This window comes from Gallus gallus, chromosome Z, assembly GCF_016699485.2.
Source record: "Gallus gallus isolate bGalGal1 chromosome Z, bGalGal1.mat.broiler.GRCg7b, whole genome shotgun sequence".
In the NCBI taxonomy this organism is placed as follows: Eukaryota; Metazoa; Chordata; class Aves; order Galliformes; family Phasianidae; genus Gallus; species Gallus gallus.
This window is the reverse complement of record NC_052572.1, coordinates 29,804,732-29,828,449: the sequence shown is the minus strand read 5'-3', so window position 1 is coordinate 29,828,449 and position 23,718 is coordinate 29,804,732.

The window sequence follows — 23,718 nt, the reverse complement described above, 5'->3', positions numbered from 1 at the left end:
CCTTTTAAATTTTCTAGCTTCTTCCAGTGGAAATTTTGATGGTTAAATAGCAGCTGTTGGAAAACCTGGAGCAGGTGATTTCTAAACATCCTAGAAATTATGTAGAAGTGTCCACACATTCTAAACACATAGGTACCTGCAGGATTGCAGACAGATGTTTGAAATGAAGTGTTTTAAGTTCTCTTTTCCATTCCATACCTGCGAATAGCATTAAAGGGAACAAGGCATATGGACCTAGGCAGTATGCTTGAAGATATTCCATAGACTGTGTGTGTACAAGTCACAGTTTATGTGTGGCTGTTTCCAGATACATTCTTTTCAATATAAAGAGATTCTCCAACAGCATATTACAATTCTATATCAGACTCTTCTACAGTATTCATCATACTACTGAAGAATACAAATACTAAGGGGATGTGACTTTGTGATTTGGTGAACTCTGTCAAGTCCTGTTCAGTGTGACTAACCTTGAAGCAGTTGACAGGTGGAATCAAACAGGAGATCTCAAGTCACTTCATCTTTCACTTGACAAGTAGACCATTTCACATCAATCTTATGGCTCAGTATATTCAGAGGAAGTTAACAATACTCTTCTGTCCTGAAGCATCTTGATCTAGTGTTAATATCTGGTTCTAAACATGCATGACTATCATGAAAATAAACTTCCTCCTATTTTCAATTTTATTATCATCTTAGTTACAAAATGATGACAACCTTTGTGTTCTATTCACCTATATGCATTCATTAATATTTCTATTCAAGTTTTTTTATTAAACATGAAACAAACAAAAAATAAAAACAAAAAATATTTCATTACAGATATGATCAAATATAAATATTCAGTCATTATATTCCATTATGCATTGTTTCAGTATAAGGAAGGATCACTTTGAGTATCTCCAGGAACAATGAACACCATGGAAGTGAGTTATGTATGAAAAGATACCAAGAAAATAAATGTTTTCAAAAAAGTTGTTAGATATATGAATGCTTGAATATAGATTTATTTTCATTTCTTAAATAAGAGATCAAACCAAGAAGCTTCAAACAAAGTAGTGCAGTCTTACTACACTCGATACTGAAATGTTTTCACTCAGAATAATAGTGGAATTTCAAGTATGAATACTCTAAGTTGTAATTACTGAAAGCACTTTGATTGAACACTAACAGGAACCTAATCTTTACGTATTTTGATGACTACAGTGGTGTTACAGATATTAAGTGAATATTATGTTGCAGTCATTCATTTACTGAAGTCTAATAACTTATTTCTTCAATCTATTGGCTATGAAATTGGCTATGAAATAGTAAAGATAAAAATGTCCTTAGCTGAAGAATTTGGACTTAAAAGGTACTCAAACAATTCAATTCTCTGAAAGATGTTATGCTAAGTAGAAATGTCTGGAAATTCCTACTTCAGTCAATATTTAAATTATATATTTTAATGTCTAGAGAATTTTTATTTTTTCACAAAATTTTAGTGTGGTTATGTAACTGATTGTTATATCTGAGTCTGCAAAATCAGTTTGTACACCAATATTTGTTATTAGAATTAATTTAACTTTTACATAAAACACCCTAAAGCCAAGAAAAGTTCATTTGCAAAATAAGCATCAATCATTTGAACATTAAAATAAAACATTCACTCAAAAATTAATTAAACTAAATACAGAAAAACAGAGAGAGAGAGAAAAAAAATGTTGATTTCCAGATCTGTTCATTAATAAATAAATAAAAATAATAAAAATAAAAAACCCATAGAATTATCTAAAATTCATGGAATAATAAGTTATTCTTATATGAAATAATGGCTTTCCAAACACTCTTGGATTATTATTCAGAAAGACAGACTGATCTTTGCAAGAAGGGCAGAGAACCATGATAATACAAAAAAAATGGTATTTTTTTAAGGCCATTCACAGGAGTCATCTGTCTCACCGTTTGTCTAGCTATGAAGAGATACTGACCTCTGAAGATGTACGAGTCTATTCTATAGTTAGAACCAACCTTATTCTGTCTCCAGTCAAGATATACAAATTGTAATACCCTAGCTTTCTATGTTGACAGTGTTGTACAAATATTAAAGTACCTGTGCACAAGGCACAGTCTGCAATCTGAGATGCATCTGCAGCCAACAGCATATAGGATTTCATCTTCATTGTAAAATTAATTAAGTGCCAAGACAGCCCCTTCACATTTGCTCCTATTTGAAAACAACCTTCACCTACTGAACACTCTTACCCCCACTCCCAGTTCCCTTCTCAGAAAGGATCTCTGATGAATTCTGTGATTGGAAGAATGTATGACTGTGCATCAAACTAAGATTTACATCTTCAAATGTTCCAGTACTTTTGCAGTGCACAGAAGGTCATATCTCTGGTGGAAAATCTAGAGAACTAATAAGAATACAGTATCCATGAATCACAGAATCACAGAATTGCAGTGATTGGAAGGGACCTCATCGAGTTCAACTCACCTATTAAACCCTACAATAAGTTGCACAGGTAGGTGTCCAGACAGGTCTTGAATATCTCCATAGATGAAGACTGCAACCTCTCTGGCAACAAGCAGTAATACCAATTGAATTTGACCATGCTCCTGTGCAAGAATGTGGCATATAAAAATCAGTATGTTTAAGAATTTGTAACACTGAAATAAGCAAAAATGTTCAGTAGATAAGAATATTCTATCTGAGCTGTATACTAAGGTTAAAAACTGTCTGCATGTGGTGCTCAGGAACATGATTTAGAGGTGGGTTGTTAAAGTTAGCGTATGATTAGGTTTAGGTTGGTCTTGATGATCTTGAAGGTCTTTTCCAACCTGAGCAACTCCATGATTCTATAATTCTATGAGGAAAACTAACTTCAAAATATAGTAGGTCTGACTGTCATTATTTTTTCTACTGTAAAATCATGGAAGGAAGTCATGCCATGTTTCCAAATTGAAAACTCAAAACAGTAGGTTCAGAAAAAAAATATATTATTATTTTATTTATTCAAATGAAAAATATCATTTTTTATGTAGCATAATTTAATGGCAGTAAATGCAGGTAAAAAACATATATAAATATCAAGAAAATTTTGAAGAAGTGAGGCTTGAATTATATTTTACTTGGAAAACAATGCTAATTTTGTATATTTTGATATCTTTTCAAAACCTGAAATTTAGTCTGAGGTTTGGAAAAAAAAATGCAAGGGCATTATTTCTAATATTTATATTAACATATTTTTCAATCATTTGATCTAAAAAAAAAAAGTTATTTTGCATAAATTATATTTTTAAAAGATGAATTTTGATCTTGGGACAAGAGTCTCACTTTGGCTTTTCAAACTGCCTCTTACTTGGAATTCAGGAGTTTGAAAGCTGGAAGAATCACTCTGGTTCCAGGGGTAATCACTTATGTTTGCATGAAATCTTTCAGAAATGTTATTGAAATACTTGAAGGTAAATTAATAGATACCATGTGGTTATCTGTCTGACAGATAAGTTTACTTTTTTTGCTCTTTTTTTTTTCTTTTCTTTTCTTATAGTTCCAAAATAACAGTTGAGAAAAAGATAATAATTCAATCTCAGGTGATCAAATACTATCCACCTTTGTATCTATAGAACTGTGAGTTCAGTAAGTTCTCAAAATGTATTGACAGTCAACTGCTGATCTTTCTCTGGGGAATTTGTCTGATTTTCACATACAGTTGGTATTTTTTGCTAATTTAGAAATGTTACTTGATGCCTTGTTATAGTCCACAACATGTCTTAATCCTCAGTGGATATAATTTATTTTTCAAGGTATTAAAGACACAGGATGCAAGTAATAGGAAATAATCCCTTATTATCCTACTGTTGTGAAAAAGAAAAAACATAACTTTTCTCATTAATTCAGCTCTGTGCTCTTAGATTGTTTTGCAAACTCTTTAGCTTGCATTTTAGGCAGTGGTCGCTCTATATCAGTCAGTGCAACTGAGACATTCTAGCAAATCTTTATAAGCCATTGGCAAACTTGGTGACAGTGATATCTGCACTCTATTAAGTAGTTCAAGAAACTAGCATTCTTCAATTCAGAATATCATAGTAATATTAATGTATGTTTCATTCAATGTGCTTTTCAGCACTGTGACTTCTCACCAAAGCTGAACTGTTATTACAGCTGGTAATACTGGATAGAATCTTTTTTTTTTTTTCTGTGAATTCTTTTTATATCATGTGCTATGATGTCGAGAGCATTTTCACCCATACAAATTTGTTTCCAGGTAGAATTTTGATATGATGAATCGCCTCAAATACATACACTCCTGAAAAATTGTAACATTGAAATATTTTTCAAAAAGATTATCATTTAAAATTTGTCATTCTTTTGGTACAACATAAATAATAAAGTTGTCTCATAAACTTTCTTGGCCATTTTATCCATTACAAGAAAACCCAACATTTAGAAAAATTCTATCACCAACAACATTGTACATATTAACATATTAAATACTGTCCGAATATATAGTAAGATACTTTTTTTAGTCACATGGAAGCTCTCTTGACAAATGCTCTACTGTATAGCCTTTTTCTGATTAAGATAGTTCTATTCCTCTAGTGGAGCCAGTTAGCTAGAAAATATGCATTCTTCTATATCAGTATTAGGATAATCTTTGACAGACAATCCATGTAAGCAAAGTAGTATTTTTTATGTCTCACCTATCATAATTTTGATAAAAGATATTTTAATTCTTATATGAAAAATATTGTCAAGAATACAGTAAATCTTTTATAAGTTCTCAGTCCTAAAAATCCTTACGTTGGATGCTTAGCCCTACTATTTCAATAATATTTCACCAATCCATGTTTAATGAAGCCTTTATAAAGCACAGCTGTTTCTTCATCCAGCACTGTATGATCATACTCAAAGAGACAGTGTGTAACACTTGTTGAGTCATTTATTCATTTACTTTCTAGAATTAATGTTGTAAAGAATCTCCTAGCATGATTTATTATATGAAATAAAATCTTATTTTGGATCCCACATTCCCAGCATTGCTTTTACTTTGTCTCTGAGCAGATAGGAAATAACAAAACAGTCAAAATCTGAAGGAGTAATTTTATCTATTTTGTCAAGGTGCAGAGGAATTGTTTTACTATTTTTTTATATTTTTTTTCACATTGAATATTACTGATTAAGAGGCAATAACTTGTTGTGTCAATGAATAATTTTCATATCCCAGAAGACTCAGGAGAACAATGAAAACAACTCAGTGTTGTCCAATGCAGAGTCTATTGAGAACTGTTCAACAGTGCATGGTTGTGTTTGGTGCGGCCAATTGTCATTTCTCTTGCAAGGTAGTTTCAAGGACAATGAATGTTAGAGAAATCTTATTAGAGATAGATAAATCTTCTAAATATGAAGTTCAGGAAAGCATTTTAGTTAATGTCTTCCTGACAATGTCAACACAGAATAACTTCATACAACCTGTTTTATTCCATGTGAAAATGTCAGGATTAAAACCTGAAAACTATCTTTACTCAGAGACATCTATGTTAGATCTGTTCCTGTTCTGGTTTTGGGTTTGATTAACTGAGTAAGAATGAAGTGAAGAACAGCTCAAGTAAAATGAGGTGTACTATACAAAACAAAACAAAAACAAACAAACAAACAAAAAAACCCATTTCAAATACATATCTATTTGTCTTCATAAAGATATATTTCTCTTCATAAATAAAATTAAATAAAATTGATATAGGTTTTCCTTTCCTAAATTCTGGATGATACTAAAAGTTACTTAGCTTGCTCATGCTTGTTTGATTTGCTACCAGTATTCAAAGTTTTGTTTTTTTGTTTGTTCAGTGCTACTCCCCACTACAGGATTTGTACGTCTTATGCAGATATGCTTATATAATCTTAATGGAACATCTTCCTGAATTACTTCTAATTTTATTTCATAGAATCACAGAATCATAGAATCCTTAGAATTAGAAAGGACCTCTGAAGGACATTTAGTCCAACTCCTCTGTGATAAACAGGGACACCACAGCTAGATCAGGTAGCCCAGGGTCTGGTCCAGCCTCACCTTGAAGGTCTTCAGAAACAGGGCATCAACCACATAATTTGGTAACCTGTTTCAGTGTCTCACCATCCAGATGTTTTCCTTATATCTAACCTGAATCTACCCACCCTGAGCTTGAAGACATTTCCCCTTGTTCTATCACCACAGACTCTGGTAAAGAGTCTCTCTCCTTTCCTGTAGCAGAAAATTGAAACTGACAGATTATTCAAATATTAAGTTTGAAAGCCGAAAGGTGAATTTCAGTTTTATCCAATATTTATAGAATGTAATATATATGAACTATTTTCTGAAAACTGTCCTTAGAAAAGTCAGTGTTGGCAATATAGGTTATGAAATCACCGTATCAACTTAAAACAAAAGCCCAGTTTCAAACCAAACTAGATGGTGTTTGTTTCATCTTCATGAAAGTCAGTGTTCTATACATGTTCTGCAGCTATGTCAGAGAATACACTTACAACCATTTGCTGGGAGCGATCTTATCTGAGAGTTCTCAAATAATCAAGAAAATGTCACAAAATCTGCTCAAGGTCTTATATAAATCTGTTTCATATGTATATTTATCTCAGATGATCTCTTTCCCATGCGTAAACTAAAGTTCAATGGTAAACGGATTATAGTTGTCTACTGACTCCGAAATTGAGTTTGCTATGAATTTATATGGAAAGTACTCTTATTCTTTTAGTCATAGCAATATATCAGCCTCCCCAAGACACACCTGTTTGTAAAGTGATGGAATGATTATCCTGATATTCAAGGAATATATACTGTGATAATTAGTAGATGTCATAGTTTTATGATTTTTGTTATCAGTATTCCACATCATAACATCATGTAGTGCACTGAGAATTAATGCTCCAGTTCCGTGGACTGAGGGTAGTTCCAGGTACCTGGTTTTCAGAAGAGAAGAAGAACTACATACTGCATACCCCAGAATACTTTATGTTGTTCTGTTTCCATTTTCTGTTTAGAGGAGAATCATTTTCATATCACAAGATGCTCCCTCTTTTCTCTTCTGGCTAGCCCAGCTAGACATCTCACCTCAGCATTAAAGTAAGGCTTTTGTTTTTTTGGACATTCCTTCTCTCTTATTAATCTATTTATTTATTTATTTATTTATTAGCTTCCATTCTAATTATATAGTATTATATTGTATTATTGTGTGTTATCTTGCATTCCAATATCTTATTTAGTAAATCAGTTTATTTCTCCTCAGATCATTGCCATTGTTTTGTTTTTAGGCCCATCTCTCTACCTGTGTTCCTTCTTTCACCCTTTTCCCTTTACTGGGGAGTGGGTCCATGGATGCCCTTGCCCCACTAGTCACATAACAGGGCCAAGCATCTTTGGTGGAGGATGCGGGCATAGGCAGTTTTTTTGGCTTTTACAATGAATCTCTCTCTGCTCTCAGAGAGCTTTGTTAGAAAAGCTTATCAGTGCTCTAAGTTCTAAAAGCTCTTACTTAGAAAGCCAAAAATACTGCAGAGGAATTTAAAAAAAAATAAAAAATAAAAAAATATATCTTTTCAAGTATTATGAAGTGTAGAAAGATAAGTTCATTTTCTGCACTGGATAATTCTCAAGTCTACATCAGCTTTCAATAAATTAAATTTCAAAAAATACTTACTCATTTCCACAATACCATAGTAATCTACCAACACTTTTCCAGTTCTTTTGAGACATAACGCAGAAGTGCAGTTAGGAAACACTGTTCTGTTTGTTTGTTTCTATATTTTTGAACATGGTATATAGAAAAATCACCATTAAAAAAGAAAGCCAAAATAAATGTTCTTTTTAAAGGCATTCTGTTTTAAAGAAAGAAAATTTTCTTCAGAGGTAAGGCAGTTTTAGTATATTTTTTCTTCTGTTTATGTCAAGAGCTTATTTTTTTATTCCAGTTTGCTGCTTTTTTCCTTGTTAAGAAATTTTGAAAAGCTATATACAACTAATATTAAAAGATTAGAACTGGCCTCAGTAAACTTTAAATCAATTTACAAGCAAGAAAAATAAATTTTATTCTAGAAGTTTAAAATTAAAAGATAATTTCAGATAAAATAAAATTCATATCTCCAACTCTGTCCACTTTGTGCATGCTAATATCCGAGCATCTGTTTCCCCCTCTTGTTTTCCTAAGCAAATGCAGCTTGTGAGGCACACACTCAGATGTGAACAATCCAAATCATTTATTACAGGTTCTAACATCCCTTACATACATTCAGAACTTTTCTCTTTTGACTTTCCCACTCACCTTCACTTGTCAACAAAACCTTCTACAAACACTCCTTAACTGTGTATGGAAGTGTTTATCCAGTCAGAGTCATGAGTTTTTCCTAGCCACTCTCTTCCCCTGATCACGGTCATTACCACACAGCCATCATTCAGCTTACCTGACTTTCGTTTTCTCTTCTGGAGGTGTCCTTGGTTCTCAGCCTTGCTTTCTCATGCTGTTTGTCTTGCTCCACAGCTTCTGCTCTGAACAGTCTTTCTTGTATTCCCACAAGCAAAGACACTGCTTATTTAGTTATTTGCTATCAGTCTCCAACTAATGTATGGTTTATGAATTCAGGTTCTACTTTCTTCTTTAAACCCACAGAGATTTTGGAATTAAACATAGTGCAGTTAATGCAAGTTCTAAGTAGGAGAGCTGCCAGTCTTTCTTTACAATATCCTGATCCAAAGTCAATCAATCAATAACTAAATCAATCAATCAATCAGTGTAGTAACTGTAGTGACTGAAATTTCTTTTCAGAAAGAGCAATTCCAGTGTCATGGAGAATCAGAGTTAAGCATGCTACCTCAGAACTGCATGGAGATAGAGAAGCAGTGTAGCAAGTATTACTTGGAGCAAAGGTGTAAACATATTGGATCTGCATAACTGTTTCTGCTGTACAACATGAATGCTGAAAAACATACTTTTTGAGATCTTTTTTTAATCCCAAATATAATATCACTATTAATGCAGTAGTTCTGTGGAGCTGAATATCAGAGTAGAAAGGGAGATGTAATATGAAACTTTCAGATCATAAAGGATCACTTTTAGAAAAACAGAAGATGGACTTATGCACTGAATCAAATTCTTTTTAGCACTGAGAGCATCCTTCTCACTTTTTTTTTTTTTTTTTTTTTTAATGAGAATTCATGAAAAGACTAGCTAATAAGAATAGCCCAAAGGCATGTTTAAACTAATGCATCCTAAATGAAATCTTAACCTTCAACCTTCATTTTCGAAAAGCATATTCACTAATTGGATATTGCTCTTTTCATGAAAGAGAAAAGTGTAATGCTGATTAGCTTGTATATCAGTGAGGGAAATTTTGCCGCTACAAGGTCAACATCTGTTAACTCAGGAACCAGAAGGCATAATTCAGCATTTGAAATCATAGCTATTTCTAGTAGGGTTAATTAAAAACTACTGCATAATTTCCTGAAAGCTCATAACATATACAACCACAATGAAAGCTGAAAGATTTTGTTTTTCATGTTCTGGAATACTGTTTTTGTCCAGCCCACACAATATGTAGGTTAATAGAGATGTAGACTTAAACCTGCACACCACCAAATTTGATAGTTGGTTTTTCTGAGTTGATTCTTTTTTTTTTTTTTTTTTTTTTTTTTTTTTTTTTTTTGCCATGAGTCTTTTGTACCAGAATGCAACTACGGAATAAAAAGCATAATGAAATTAGCAATTGTATTTAAACATTAACACATTAGATGATTGTATTTAAACACTAAAAAAGGTGCTGGTTTAATCAGAAACTCTGAATATGACTTCAGGTCATTGACACTGTGTTCTCATTTCTCCCATCCCACAGACACTGCAACTCCTTAGCTGGAATGCTGGTTAAATTAAGGAAAAAGAAATTAAAACTGAAAATAAATAAACAAACAAAAACAAACAAACAAAACCTCTTCATTACCTTTGATCAGATACCAATTGATTATTAGATACCGATTTATTATTTTGGTATTAAACTAATTGCAATGTAATAACATGCATTTCAACTGTAGAAACAGGAAAGTCATATAGTAGGATGTACTTTCTTGAATTTTAATGAATAAATTGTAATTAGTTTAATTTCATAGAATTATAGAATGATTAAGGTCAGAAAAGACCACAGAGATCATCTTGTCCAACTGCTGACCCCTCAAAGACATGCCCACTAAACCATGCCTCTCATTACTACATCTTTAATTTTCTTTAAAAGATCCAGGGACAGTGACTCCACCACCACCTGGGGCAGCCTGTTCCAATACCTCACTACTCTTAGAAGATATTTTTCCTAAAATCCAACCTGAACATCCTCTGGAATAACTTAAAGCCATTACCTCTCATTCTATCACTGGTTACCTGGGAGAAAAGACCAACCCTCAATTTGCAACAACATTGTTTCAGGTAGTTATAGAGATATGGGGTGTTTTTTTTTTTTTTTTTTTTTTTTTTTTTTTGTGTGTGTGTGTGTGTGTGTGTGTGTGTGTTGCGTATAAGGTCTACCCCAAGCCTCTGCTCCTCCACACTAAAAAATCCCAGTTCATTCAGCCATTCTTCAAAAGACATGTTCAGTGGGCTGTCAACTATCATCCCCAAATCCTTTTCCTCCAAGCAGCTTGCCAGACACTCTGCCCAAAAGCTGCAGTGATACATGGAATTTTTGACCAAAGTACTGGACCTAGCACCTGGTCTTTTTAAAATGTATACAATTCACCTCACCTCATTGATCCAGCCTGTCCAGGTCCCTCTGGAGGGCCTTCCTACCCCCAGACAGATTGACACTTCTTCCCAGCTTGGTATCATCCGCAAACTTACTGAGGATGTACTCAGTCCCCTCATCCAAGTCCTCCACAGAGACACTAAACAGCACAGGCTTCACTACTGACCCTTGGGGAGTGTCTCTTGTTACCAGTTGCCAGCTGCATTCTAACACCGTTCACCACTACTCTCTGGGCTTGGCCCTCCAGCCAGTTCCTTACCCAGTGAAAAGTTTGAGCCGTGGACTGTTACCTTCTCCAGGAGAATATTGTGGGAGGTAAAGTCAAAGGTTTTAGTAAAGTGTAGATAGACTGCATCCACAGCCTTTCCCTCATTCATCAGGCAGGTCACCTGGTCATAGAAGGAGATTGAGTTGATCAAGCAAAACCTACTTTTTATGAACTTATGTTGACCACACCTGACCACACTCTAGATGATCTGCTCCACAACCTTCCTGACACCAAGATCAAGCAGACAGGCTTTTAGTTCCCCAGATCCTCCTTCCAATCCTTCTTTTAGACGAATGTCACATGAACATGTCTTCAATCATCTGGGACTTCTCTGGTTGAACAGGACTGCTGACAAATGATGGAAAGCAGCATAGAAATCACTTCTGCCATCTCCCTCAGTATTCTTAAATGGATCCCTTCTGGCTCAATGGACTTGTGACAGTCCAGGTCACTAGCTCTTTTCTCCTGAACTGTGAGATGTTTATTCTGCTCCCCATTCTTGTCTTCCAGCTCAGTGGGCTGAGTATGCTGAATATAACTGGTCTGACTTTTAAAGACATAAGTAAAGAAGATATTGAGAACCTCAGTCTTTCCCTCATCCTCAGTGGTACTGTTCTCCACAGAATCCAATTATGGCCCTCTTTGCTCCTTCTCTTGCTGCTAATATATTTGAAAAAAACATTATTTATTATCTTTAACAGTGAGGGACAGACTAAGTTCTTGTTGGACTTTTCCATTTCTAGTTTTCCCTTTGCATGCCCTAGCAACATACTTGCACATCCATCCTCAAGTTCACTGTCTCTTCTTTCATTGGTGATAAAGGTTTTTTTTTCTTGAGTCTCAGCAAAAGATCTCTGTCCAGCCAGGCCAGGCTTTTCTCTGCCAACTCATCTTACAGCATGGGAAAACTGCCTTCCTTTACCCTTTGGCCCTTCAGGACTGAATCTCAAGGGATTCTCTCAAGCACTGTTTTAAATAGCTCAAAGTTTGCCCTCCAGAAGTCCAGAGCAGCACTTTTGCTGACCCCTCTCCAGACTTCACCTAGAAAAAGGAACTCAGTCAGTGGTTGCTATACTCAAGATGGCTTTTGGTCACTACCTCTCCTAACAGTCCTTCTCTATTCCTAAACAGCAGATCTAGAAGGGTTCTTCCCCTGTTAGACTCTGTTACCAGTTGTGTCAGGAAGTTATCTTCCAAACACTTCAGTAACTTCCTGGACTGCTTACTATCTGCTGCACTAACTTCCAGTAAATATCAAGTAAATTGAAGTACCCTACAAGAACAAGATCTAGTGATTGTGTGAATTCTGTAACCTGCCAAAAGTGTGCTTCATCTCTCTCTTCATCATGCTGTGATAGTCTTTAATAGACCCCCACAAGTATGTCTGCTTTGCTTACCTTTCCCCGAGTCTTTACCCATAAGGACACAGCCTTATCATTGCCAGCACTGAGTGCTAGAACATTAGAACACTCACAAGTATTGAGAGCCATCACACTGCCCCTCCTTCCTTACTTTCCCCTTCTAAAGGGGCAGCACTCCAGTCATGAGAGCAATCCCACCATGTTTCAATGATAGTGATCAAGTTTTAGTTTTCTTACTGTACAGTAGGTTCAAGCTTCTCCCGTACTTGCCCACAGCATTGGTGCAGATGCACTTTAGCTGGGCTACTGGTCTTAGTCCTTTTTTTGAGAAAATTTAAGAAAAGAGATACAGATCTCTATAGAGATAGATAGATAGATAGATAGATAGATAGATAGATAGATAGATAGATAGATAGATAGATAGAGGTAGATATAGATCTGTACATCTACAAGCCTGTCAGCCTGACCTCAGTGCCAGGAAAGGTTAGGGATCAGATCATCTTGAATATGATCACACAGAATGTGCAGGACACCCAGGGTATCAGGCTGTGCCAACATGGATTCAGGAAAGGACAGGTCCTGCTTGATCAGCATGATCTCCTTCAATGACTGAGTGATCTGCCTGGTGGATGAGGGAAAGGCTGTTGGCATAGTCTACCTAGACTTCAGCAAAGCCTTTGACACTGTCTCCCACAGCATTCTGCTAGAAAAGCTGGCAACCCGTGTCTTGGACAGGTACACCCTTTGCTGGGTAAGTAACTCACTGGAGGGACGGGCCCAGAAAGTGGTGGTGAATGCAGTTAAATCAAGAGGGATTGGCCTCAAGCTACATGGGGAGTGATTCAGGTTGGATACCAGGAAAAATTTATTCTCCAAAAGAGTGGTCAGGCACTGGAACAGGCTACCCAGGGAGGTGGTTGAGTCACCATTGCTGTAGATGTTCAAGAAATGTTTAAATGATGTACTGAGGGTCATGGTCCATCTGGGAAATATTGGTCGTAGTGGATGGTTGAACTGGGTGGTCTTGGAGGTCTTTTTCAGTCTTGGTGATTCTACTGTTCCATTACTATATTCCTGTTATTGCCATTGTTTCTACATTTTCTGTTTGCAGACATTTACTCAAACTTGTTTGTAGTAAAGGAGAAAAATTCTGATATGCTTCTGGTAATATTATGAAAAAAGTGAAAAAAAAACAGATCGTACTGCATTTTGTTTTATTGATATTTTATTTTTACAAAATGCATAAAATCATAGGAAGAGGTATTAGGAAACACATGATTACCTCTATTGCATTTCTTCCATAATCATTCAGTTGAAAAATCAGAGTCTAAGTGACTAATAGTTCAAAAAGTACAGAATTATATCAGGGCAAATAAGATTTTTTATACACATTTATCTTTTGTTTACAGTATAAAGATACATCCCAACACTATATGCGTAAACTTAAACTCTCTCTCTGCATTGCCCTAATAGATAAATAACAATAAAACAAAGATGAAAACAGAATCTATCTAGACATGATTATAACTACCTCCCTATTTTGCAGTCCTTAATGGCTGTATTTCATTGCTGTATTTCTCACTTTTTGTTGTTGTTGTTGTTTTAACAGCAGTATCGCTGAGATCTGTGTCAGAGTACATGTACACCTTTATAGGTTTACAGTTTATAACACACAAAAGCAAAATCTCCCTAGAGAAGTAGCTTCAGGAAGAAGTCTTTAGAAAATCAAATAAAAAATATTTTAAAGCTTTTCTATTTAATGTAAATAAAATATGCAATGTGAAAAATAATGAAAATCAAAGTAGACATGATTAAGATTATACCACTGCAGATACATATCATACCTGATTTTCTATTATATGGTTAGATGAAAGGATTTTCTTTTCTATTAAAAACAGTGGACAAATAATATCCATGCATTTTCCACTGTATAGACTATAATTGTTGTTTTCATGTGAGGTTTCCTTCACTGTATAAGAAGGAGAAATCACTAATTCATATGAACTGCTGATCGTGTTACTGGTTGGTCTAATGAGATTAGTGCTTTTTTTGGTAATTATTATGGTAATACACTGCCTACACTTCATACAATTCTCTTCTATTAATTATTATGTGATTGCTTTAGTATAATTTATTTCTTCTAGGTCCCAAGTTTATTATACTAAGCCATATAGTTATTGACTTTATTACATAGTTTACTTCATTATGATTTTTACTGTGATTGGAATTTCATCTCTCCTCTGAGTCCACAAAACTCCCCTTATATTCTTGTGATTTCTTTCACTTGAAATTCATACTTAATAAGTAATTATTTCTGCTCATATCCTGAGATTCACCAGTTCCTTGGTGAACGCCACTTGGTGAACAATGAGGAGTCATTCTGTACTACCCTAGTGTGGAGTCATGAGGTTGTTTCTGCTCCACTTAGTCATATCCTCTCCTTCCAGAAATGATGACTGAAAGGGAAACCTAAAAGACATTGAATGTAGCTTATTATTCAACATAATATATTCTTACCAGCAAAAGTTTAAGTCCAGCTTTTGGGCCTTGTGAAGGATCTAGGGCAATGTAAGTACTTCCCAATTTTCTTCCAATCAGCAGATGATGTAGTGCACTACAAATATTTAGGTAAGCTGCCCTAAGTTGTTTGCTTAAAGACAGTGTGTTGGATGTAGTTAAAAATGACATCATTAAGACCCTTAAAGTAGCAGTCTGAACATGTTTAATTGAAAATTGCATATAGTAAATTTACTTTCTACTTCGCTCATTTTTTTTCTGTCCTACAAGTAATGTGGAGAAAAGCAAGGGATGTTATGTTGAATTCAAAAAATCCAATTTGAACATAATCAGATATTGTCATTCTAGAATCAAGAAAGAATATTCACATCCAAATATGGAAAAAAAAAAAAAAAGTTTTAAGACTTTTAGGTAATAGAGCAGCTGTACAAAAAACAAACAAACAAACAAAAAAACTAACAACAACAACAAACTATGTTTGTAGATTTCTCAAGGGAAATGATGTGTCTTTCTCAGAAATTCAAAATTCACTGAACAACACCCACGTTTGTTCTGTCAAGCTATTGTGTTCTTAATCTCTTAAATATGCATATTTGTTATCACAGGAGAAAAAAAATCTTAATGATCATCAAAACAAGTTTGGAATTGACTGGTTTTGTTTACATATTATGTATGTATTTATAGATTATTTGCTGTTTGTACATAACGTAACCAAGGCTTCTCTGCATAAAAAATACTGGAAAGAAAGTCTTAATGTTGCTACATGGAAGATAATGATTCCATTTAGTCATTTTACTAAAAAAAAAAAAAAAATCTAAAAAGATTTTACAATATCACTATTTTGTAGAATCTGTTGGTTATGACCTAAATTCAGCCCTTAAATAAAAATTAAATAATTAAAAAAAAAAAAAAGGGTCAGTCTGAATGTTTCTAAGAGTTCCCAAAGATTACTATCAATCTTTTCTGCTAGATGAGATAGCTTACTACTTTCTCTGATACATATCAGGGTTTAGAATCTGTATCAAGTTACCTTTAACTGGTCTATTATTAGTAATGGAGTAGATTTCTAACGTTCTCAATTCTGGATAACTCACTAAAAATAATACTACAAAAAGTAATACTACTTGTTAAATTCAGATACTGTTTAAGATCTGAGTCACTGAGTCATCATGTTAAGTTCTTCACATATTCATGCCCTCTACTGGGGCTTCTGCTTGGCAATAATTAGTACAGACAAATTTCCACTTCTTCTGTCTTTGGTTAGAATTTTTTTTTTTTCTCCCACTCCTTACTTGATCACTTGAGACCAAATCCTTCTGAAATCTTACTGATGTTGTATTAGTGATAACAGTTTTCTCAACTTCTCATGAATTTCTTTCCAACAGATAGTTATTATCTTGGGTGGGGTGGAGTGTTACTGGACCATGTTCTTACTAATATTGATGGGCTTGACAGGGAAGTGAAGACTGGGGATAGTTTGGGATATAGAGATCACAAGGTGGTGGAGTTCAAGATCTTAAGTGAAAGAAGCAAAACAAAAAGTGGGATTGCAACCCTGGACTTCAAGAGAGCCAACTTTGATCTCTTCCAGGACCTACTTGGAGCTGGCCTGTGGGCTAGGGTGTTAGAAGGTACAGGGGCCTGTGAAATCTTCTTCCAAGCTCAGGATCGGTGTGTCTCTATGAGAAAAAATCAGGGAAGGGTGGCAGAAGACATGTTAGTTAGGTTTTCTGTAGGCAAATGTGTAAAGCTGAACAGAACTGAATTAAATGGTGAAAGTTTTATAAATCCATAGAGGAGAAAATATTCAAACGGTAAATTAATTCTGAAAAATACATTTCCAGAATGTCAAAAGCTTTAAAGCAAGGAGCCAAAGTATGTTGCAAATGGAAAAAAAAAAAAAAAAAAAGAAAAAAAAAAGTGATAAAGATATTAACACTAAACAGCAAGTTCTCAGATATGTATACAGTGCCAGGGCCATTCATTAACTGTCTGACTAGTCCTCTGTGCTTAACAGTAATCAGACATCTTAAACAAACTTTTTCTGTTGCCTACAACTTCTGTTTATTCTAAAATAATCTGACAATACATTGAAGAAATTTGGCCACAAATAAAAAATAAAATATTGCAGCCCACACTAACCTAGAGTTACAAGGGTTTTGTCAAGAAACTGATTCTAGAAAAAAAATATTTCATAGTAGTCACAAGAAACTAGAAAACATAATTTAGTTTTAAATTCATGAAGTTAAGACTTTGCTTCTATTTACCTAAAAGCCTGAATAATTGAAAATAGTTTCATAATTTGACTGGTAATGTTTTGCATATATATCTTTAGAAAACGTAGTTTTTCAAATACCTGGGTAATTACTTAACTCTGAAAAATACTCATTTACATTGAATGGAAGTACATAGATATAAACAGCTCAACATGTAAGTAGCAAGAATGAAATATAGAGGCATTTCCCTTATTTAGAGAGGAAAGGGTGCTTACATTCTGAAGACAATGGAAGACAATAAAAATGTTACTTCTGAGTGCTTTTATGAAAAATGCTTTGAAAATGTACAGCACAATTAGCAATAAATCAGTATGTGAACAGATTGTGTGAGAAGAATAGATGATGCAACTGACTTCTCATTTCTAGGGTCCCAGACTTAGAGTCTTAAATCATAAGAACAGATGAGTTATTTAGTCAGATTCTAACATCCATCTGGCTCGCCCCAGAGTTCATCTGGAGCTATTTAGACCTCATCATTGAGATGAGGTGCAAGAGTCTGACACTAATAAATGTGTTCAACTATTTATCTGGCACATGAAACTAGCTAAAATTTTGAAATCCTATTCCAGATTTTGGAATTGGTCAGTTTTCCAATTCTTTTTCAAACTTTAGTCACAGGTATAATAACATCTCTGTTTTGGACACAGTGCTTCTGCCAGGTAAAATATATTACTTTATCCTACAATATAATATATCCTTTATCCTACAAAGCAACCTCTGCTGAAGGCATATTGAAAGGTGAAATAGCTATATTTGGTATCAGTAAACTGAGATGTGTTTAAAGCTGCTTGATGATAAATTTCCTTTGAATTGTTGTTACTTGTATTGTTTTGTTAGCCTTAATTTGAATTTGGCTCACTTCATGTTAAGTAGGAACCCAAATTTTTAGAAATAAAACATTTAGATTTGCAGCATTACCACCAAATGATACATTTTAAATTTATTTTAAGCCAACATTTATTTAATTGTTGTGATAATGAATGCGTACACATAATTCCTGTAAAGAATTACTGACACACGACATAGAATATCATGAACTTTTTTTCACAGATATTCCTGTTGGAAGCTCCTAATGTATCCTTCCTATTAAAAATAATAATTATTATCTTTGTACAATGTGAGGAAAATTTCTTGAAAATAGTTTATTGTAATTGCATTTGCACTTTCTGGAGGTGTAGAGGAGTCCAGAAACACAAAGCACAGACAGAACCGCACTTGGCAAGGGATGTGAAAATGAACAAGAAATTCTACAGATAGATTGTTCAAAAGAGAAAGGACAAGGAAAGTGTTCTCCCTCTGATAACTGAAAAGGGAGAACTGGCAACAACAGATATGGAGAAGGCTGAGGTACTGTACTCAAGTTCTTTGCCTCAGTCTTCACTGAATGTTAGGCTTGCCATGTCTCTCACATCCCTGAAACTCTAGGCAGTTTATAGAGAAACAAAATCTCTCTCACTGTAAGAGCAGATCACATTCAAGATTACTGATAAAACTGAATGTGTGCAAATTTATGAGGCTTAATGATGTGCATCCCAGGTCCTGAAGGATCTGGCTGATGTGGTTGACAAAACTCTCTTTGTCATATTCAGAAAGAATGGTTATCAGGTAAAAAGTCCATAATGAATGGAATAAGGGAATAATCACTCCTGTTTTTAAGAAAGGAAGAAAAGAAGACCCAGAGAACTATAGGCTGGTGAACTTCACCTCTGTTTTGGGGAAGATAATGGAACAGAACCTCCTGGAAGATATATTAAGGCATGTGCAAGTCATGCAAATAATTCAAGACAGTGATCATGACTTCACCAAGGGCAGGTTGTGCCTAACCAGTATAGAACATCAGCAGTAGACAAAGTGAATGCAACTGATGTCACTTATGTGGACTTCTGCAAGGGCTTTGATATAGTCTTACACTCACACCTTATCTCAGAAATGGTGAGATATGAATTTGAAGGTTAGGCAGTCCACAGGACAAGGAATTGGTTGGATGTTTGCAGGCAGACAGCTGTGGTCAGTGGCTTTATGTCCAGATAGAGGCTGGAGGTAAGTGGTGTCCAGTAGGTCACGCTGTAGCAGGTGCTCTTTAATGCCTTTACCAATGATACAGTTAGTGCGATTGAGTGCATCTTCAGCAAGTCCGTTGATGACACTAACCTAAGTGACACAGTTGATTCAACAGAAGGAAGGCATGTCATCCAAAAGGACGAGAGTAGACATGAAAATTCTGGCCCATGAGAACCTAATGAGAGTCAAAAAAGCCAAGTGCCAGGTGTTGCACTTGGATCGGAGCAATCCCAGCTATGTGTACAGACTAGGAAATGAATTCCTTGAGAGTAGCCCTGTAGAAAAGGACCTGGGGGTCCTGGTGGACAAAAAGTTTGACATGAGACAGAAGTGTATACTTGCAGTCTGAAAAGCCAAAAGTATCCTGAGCTTCATTAAAAAGAGGGGTAGCCAGCAGGGCAAGTCAGGTGATTGTTCCCTTTTACTTTGTCCTCCTGAGGCCCCTGTGTTGTGGATGTGGAAGTTGTGACTCTTCCATCTCTGTTGGAACTAGATGTCTTTATTGTCCCTTCCAACCCAAGCCATTCTATACTATGATTTCCAGAGTCACATCCATAATGACTCTAGGCAACCTCTCCTTTGGCCTTCCTGCCTGCAAACGCACTGTCAGCTCATGTCATTATTTTTGTCCACTGGGACCCCAAGTCTTTTTCCACAGGGCTGCTCTCAACGAGTTCTTCTCCCAGCCTTTATTTTTGTCTAAGATTTTCCTGACCCAAATGTAACACTTTGCACTTGGCCTTATTGAACCTCCTGCTGTTTATATGGGCCTACTTCTCAAGCAATGTCAACCACAGCACTGGCTGTGACCATTCAATTAATTTTGTATCCACTCTTCTGATAGTTTACCCTTCAAGTCTGTATCTCTCCAATTCAGAGATAACAAAGTGGTGAGGAACCAGATTAAAGGCCTCACAGAAGTCCAGACAGAAATGTCTAAGGCTTGGTTGAAGGTGGTGTTGGGAACCTGATCTCCAGGAATGTATTCCTACCCAAGGCAGAGGAGTTAGACCTAGATTTTTTTAGAGGTGCCCTGCAACATGAACCATTCTATGAAGTTAAGATTCTGTGATTTAGTCCTAAAACTTATTTCAGAAAAAATACTGAGACATAATTGCCAAATTATATTTTTCTTCACAAATTAAAAATTAAGAAGATAATTTTTTTCCCTGCAGAAAAATCAAGACAGATAAAAGGTAGTTTAGAATTGATATTCAAAGCAGTTGCAAATATTATATCATAAAAATATTATTCAAATCTAAATAAATGAAGGCTGTCAGTAGCTAGACAGCAGAATATCTTCTCTTGTTTACTAAAAGTGAGAATTCTCAGCCAACCAGATGATTTGGCAATTATTTTGTAGTTCTGTCATAAACAGATTATTGTAATCAAATCATGATGCAAGTACTAAAATGGTATTTCATTACTGCAGCTACCTCTACTTCTTACAAAAAGAAAAATCACATCATGATCAGAAATTGAAACATGAACGGCAGTGTGCAATTACAAGGAATATTACACAAACATTCTAATTAACGGTAGATATGAAGACTGTTCCAAAAGTAATGCCCCCTATTTTATCACGTTGGCCCACTCTGTCAGAGGTGGATGTTGGTGGTATGGTAGTAGAGGTTGAGCCTTGGCAATGAATTAAATAATTTCAGGATAACACACATCAAATTTAAACAGAAAAATATTGCCTTTGTAATTCTACCAATTTGATAAGTGTTAACCAAACATGCTTTCTTCTTTTAAAAAGTGAAAAATCAGATATACATAGATTCAACAATGAAATAAATTCACCTAGAACATGGAATTTAGTATGAATTAAAGTATATACAGCATGTTAGAACACCATTTTCAGTTTCATAAACTAGTGTATCTGTATAAAAATACAAACAAATGGCCACACATTAACTGTTTGTACAGTGAAGAGTTAATCCTTCTGTGTGAGAATGATGAAAAACACTTGATCATAGAATCACAGAATGTCTTGGCTTGGAAGTGACCTATTTCCAACACCCATGTCATGGATTGGGCAGGGACACACTTCACTAGATCAGGTTGCTCAAAGCCTCATCCAAACTTCCCTTTAACATTTTCTGGGATGGGGCATCAACTCCTCCAGACAACATATTCCAGTGCCTCATGACCCTCATAGCAAAATTTTATTCCAAATATCTAATCTAAATCTACTGTCTGTTAGTTTATGACCATTAGTCCTTGTCCTATTACTATGCTCCTGGACAAAGACTCTCTCCAGCTTTCTTGTAGGCTTCCTAGTAATGGAAGTCCGCTATTAAGATGTCTCTATTCTCCAGGCTGAACAAATCCAGCTCTCACAGTCTGTCTTCATAGGAGAGGTTCTCCAGCTCACTGTCCATCCTCCTTGTGCTCTAGCTCATTAGCCATCCTCAAGTCCCTACTCTGAACTAACTCTATCGTGCTGCAGATGGCCAGAGGTGAACACAGTCTTCTAGGTTGAGGTCTCAGGAAAATGGAGTAGAGGGCGAGAGTTACCTCTCTGTTCACACTTCTTTTGATGCAGTCCAGGTGGGCATTCTAAGCTGCAAGTGCACAAGGTCAGCTCATGTCGAGTTTCTTATCATCCAACACCTTCACATCCTCCTCAGGGCTACTCTAACTCCATTCTATGCCCAGCCTGCACTTGTGTTTGGGATTATCCTGACTCAGGTGCAGGAACTTGCATTTGGTCTTTTGAAATTCCATGATGTTCCTATTTGCTCAGCTCTTTAGGCCTGTCCAGGTTCCTCTATATGGCATTCCTTCCCTCTGACATGTCAGCTACACCATGTTGCTTGGTGACTTAGGCAAACTTGTTGAGGATGCATCTGATTCCTTGAAGTTTCTCCTCACGTACAGAAAAGCTATAGAAATTTATTATTTTAGTTCTTCAATCATGACTTGTTCTTTTGGTGCTAAGAAACTCCTAACCTTTAAGAACTTAACTTGAGCCAGACTAGAAAATTTTTACTTTCTATTGATGAAGGTAAGAAAATGTATATCATGGCATATGTTTAAGCTTTTATAAAACACCTTATTAAGGGGAACATTGACAGTCATTACTTCTACTATTCTACTATCTACTTCTACTATTACTACATTGACATTCCATAATGATGTGTCCAAATTCAAAAGTATTGCAGGCTTAGAAAGCATCAGCTCTTTACATGAATTTATTTTCTTGGAAGCTAAACTGCAAATAGAAGTCTCTTGGTTTGCTTTCCTTATTGGCCCGAGTCCTGAGGACAGGAGTGAAGAGGAACCATTTCATTTAAGACTAGATTTATTTTAGTTGGCAATTTGCAAAGATTTCTTTCTAACATTTTCATATTAGTTTATTTTCAGCTTACAAGGCAAAAAAAAAAAGGCTTCATAAATGGAAGGACAGAATTAATTAATCTTACAGGGGAAAAAAAAGGACAGACTAACTGGTTGTAGTCTCATATACATAAAATTTAGTGACTAATTAAAAGAATGAGTAAGTAAAAGTTGTAAATGTGATGTACAACTAACGACAATAATAGCATAGAAATCTATTTTTTCATATATATATAAAGCATATTTAGAACCATTATTTGGGAAATATTATAATATTATATTAACTTATGGCTTATGTGCTTCATTAGTCCTTCAACAGATATTCTGCACTTAAAGCTGAGGTTACATGAAGAATATGTGTTACACTAGAACTGACATATTTCACAGTTGATGAGAACAAGATTCACATACTTCAGGCTCCAGAGCAAGATACACAGTCTATAATAAACTTCGTTAGCTGAGCATTTAGAAAGGGTACTAATATAGATGGTTTGACTTCTCTAGGTATAATTTTAATAACGGATTGCAGTTCTAGTGGAATAGCATGTACTATAGATTCCCAGTTTTTCAAGAGGAAGACGAAAAAAAAGAGTTTTAACACAACTAAGGTACATATGAGAAACATCAGTGTTTCTTCTTCCAGAGACAACGTATGAATTTTTATTGTTATTCTTGAAAAAATCAATCCCATAGGAAATGTGGTTTTCAGAATATCTAAAGATTAGGACAGGGAAAAGAAATGCTACTGGATAAGATATTTCTGTTATTGAAAGGATGAAGGAGAAAAAAATTACTATTAATATTGGAAGTTCTGTATCATTCTGAAATAAGCATGTTTAAATTGTTTTGATTGTGTGTAAATTGATTAACCTAAGGAGGTAACTGTCAGACATCCTTAGCTGTACTGTCTCCGTACGAAAACAGATAAATTGCACTGCAGGACTAACAAATAATTCCAATTTAAGATTGGAAATTGTACTCTTGCCACAGGAAATGCAGAGAAAGATCTTCTACCTGGTGGTCTAAATTGAAAGTGACAAGACTTGTTAAACTCTTGGTAGAAAAAAATCAGGCAAAACTAATAACCAACAGTCAGTCTTGTAACAACAGCTTCAAAATAAGGAATTTATGTATAACAGT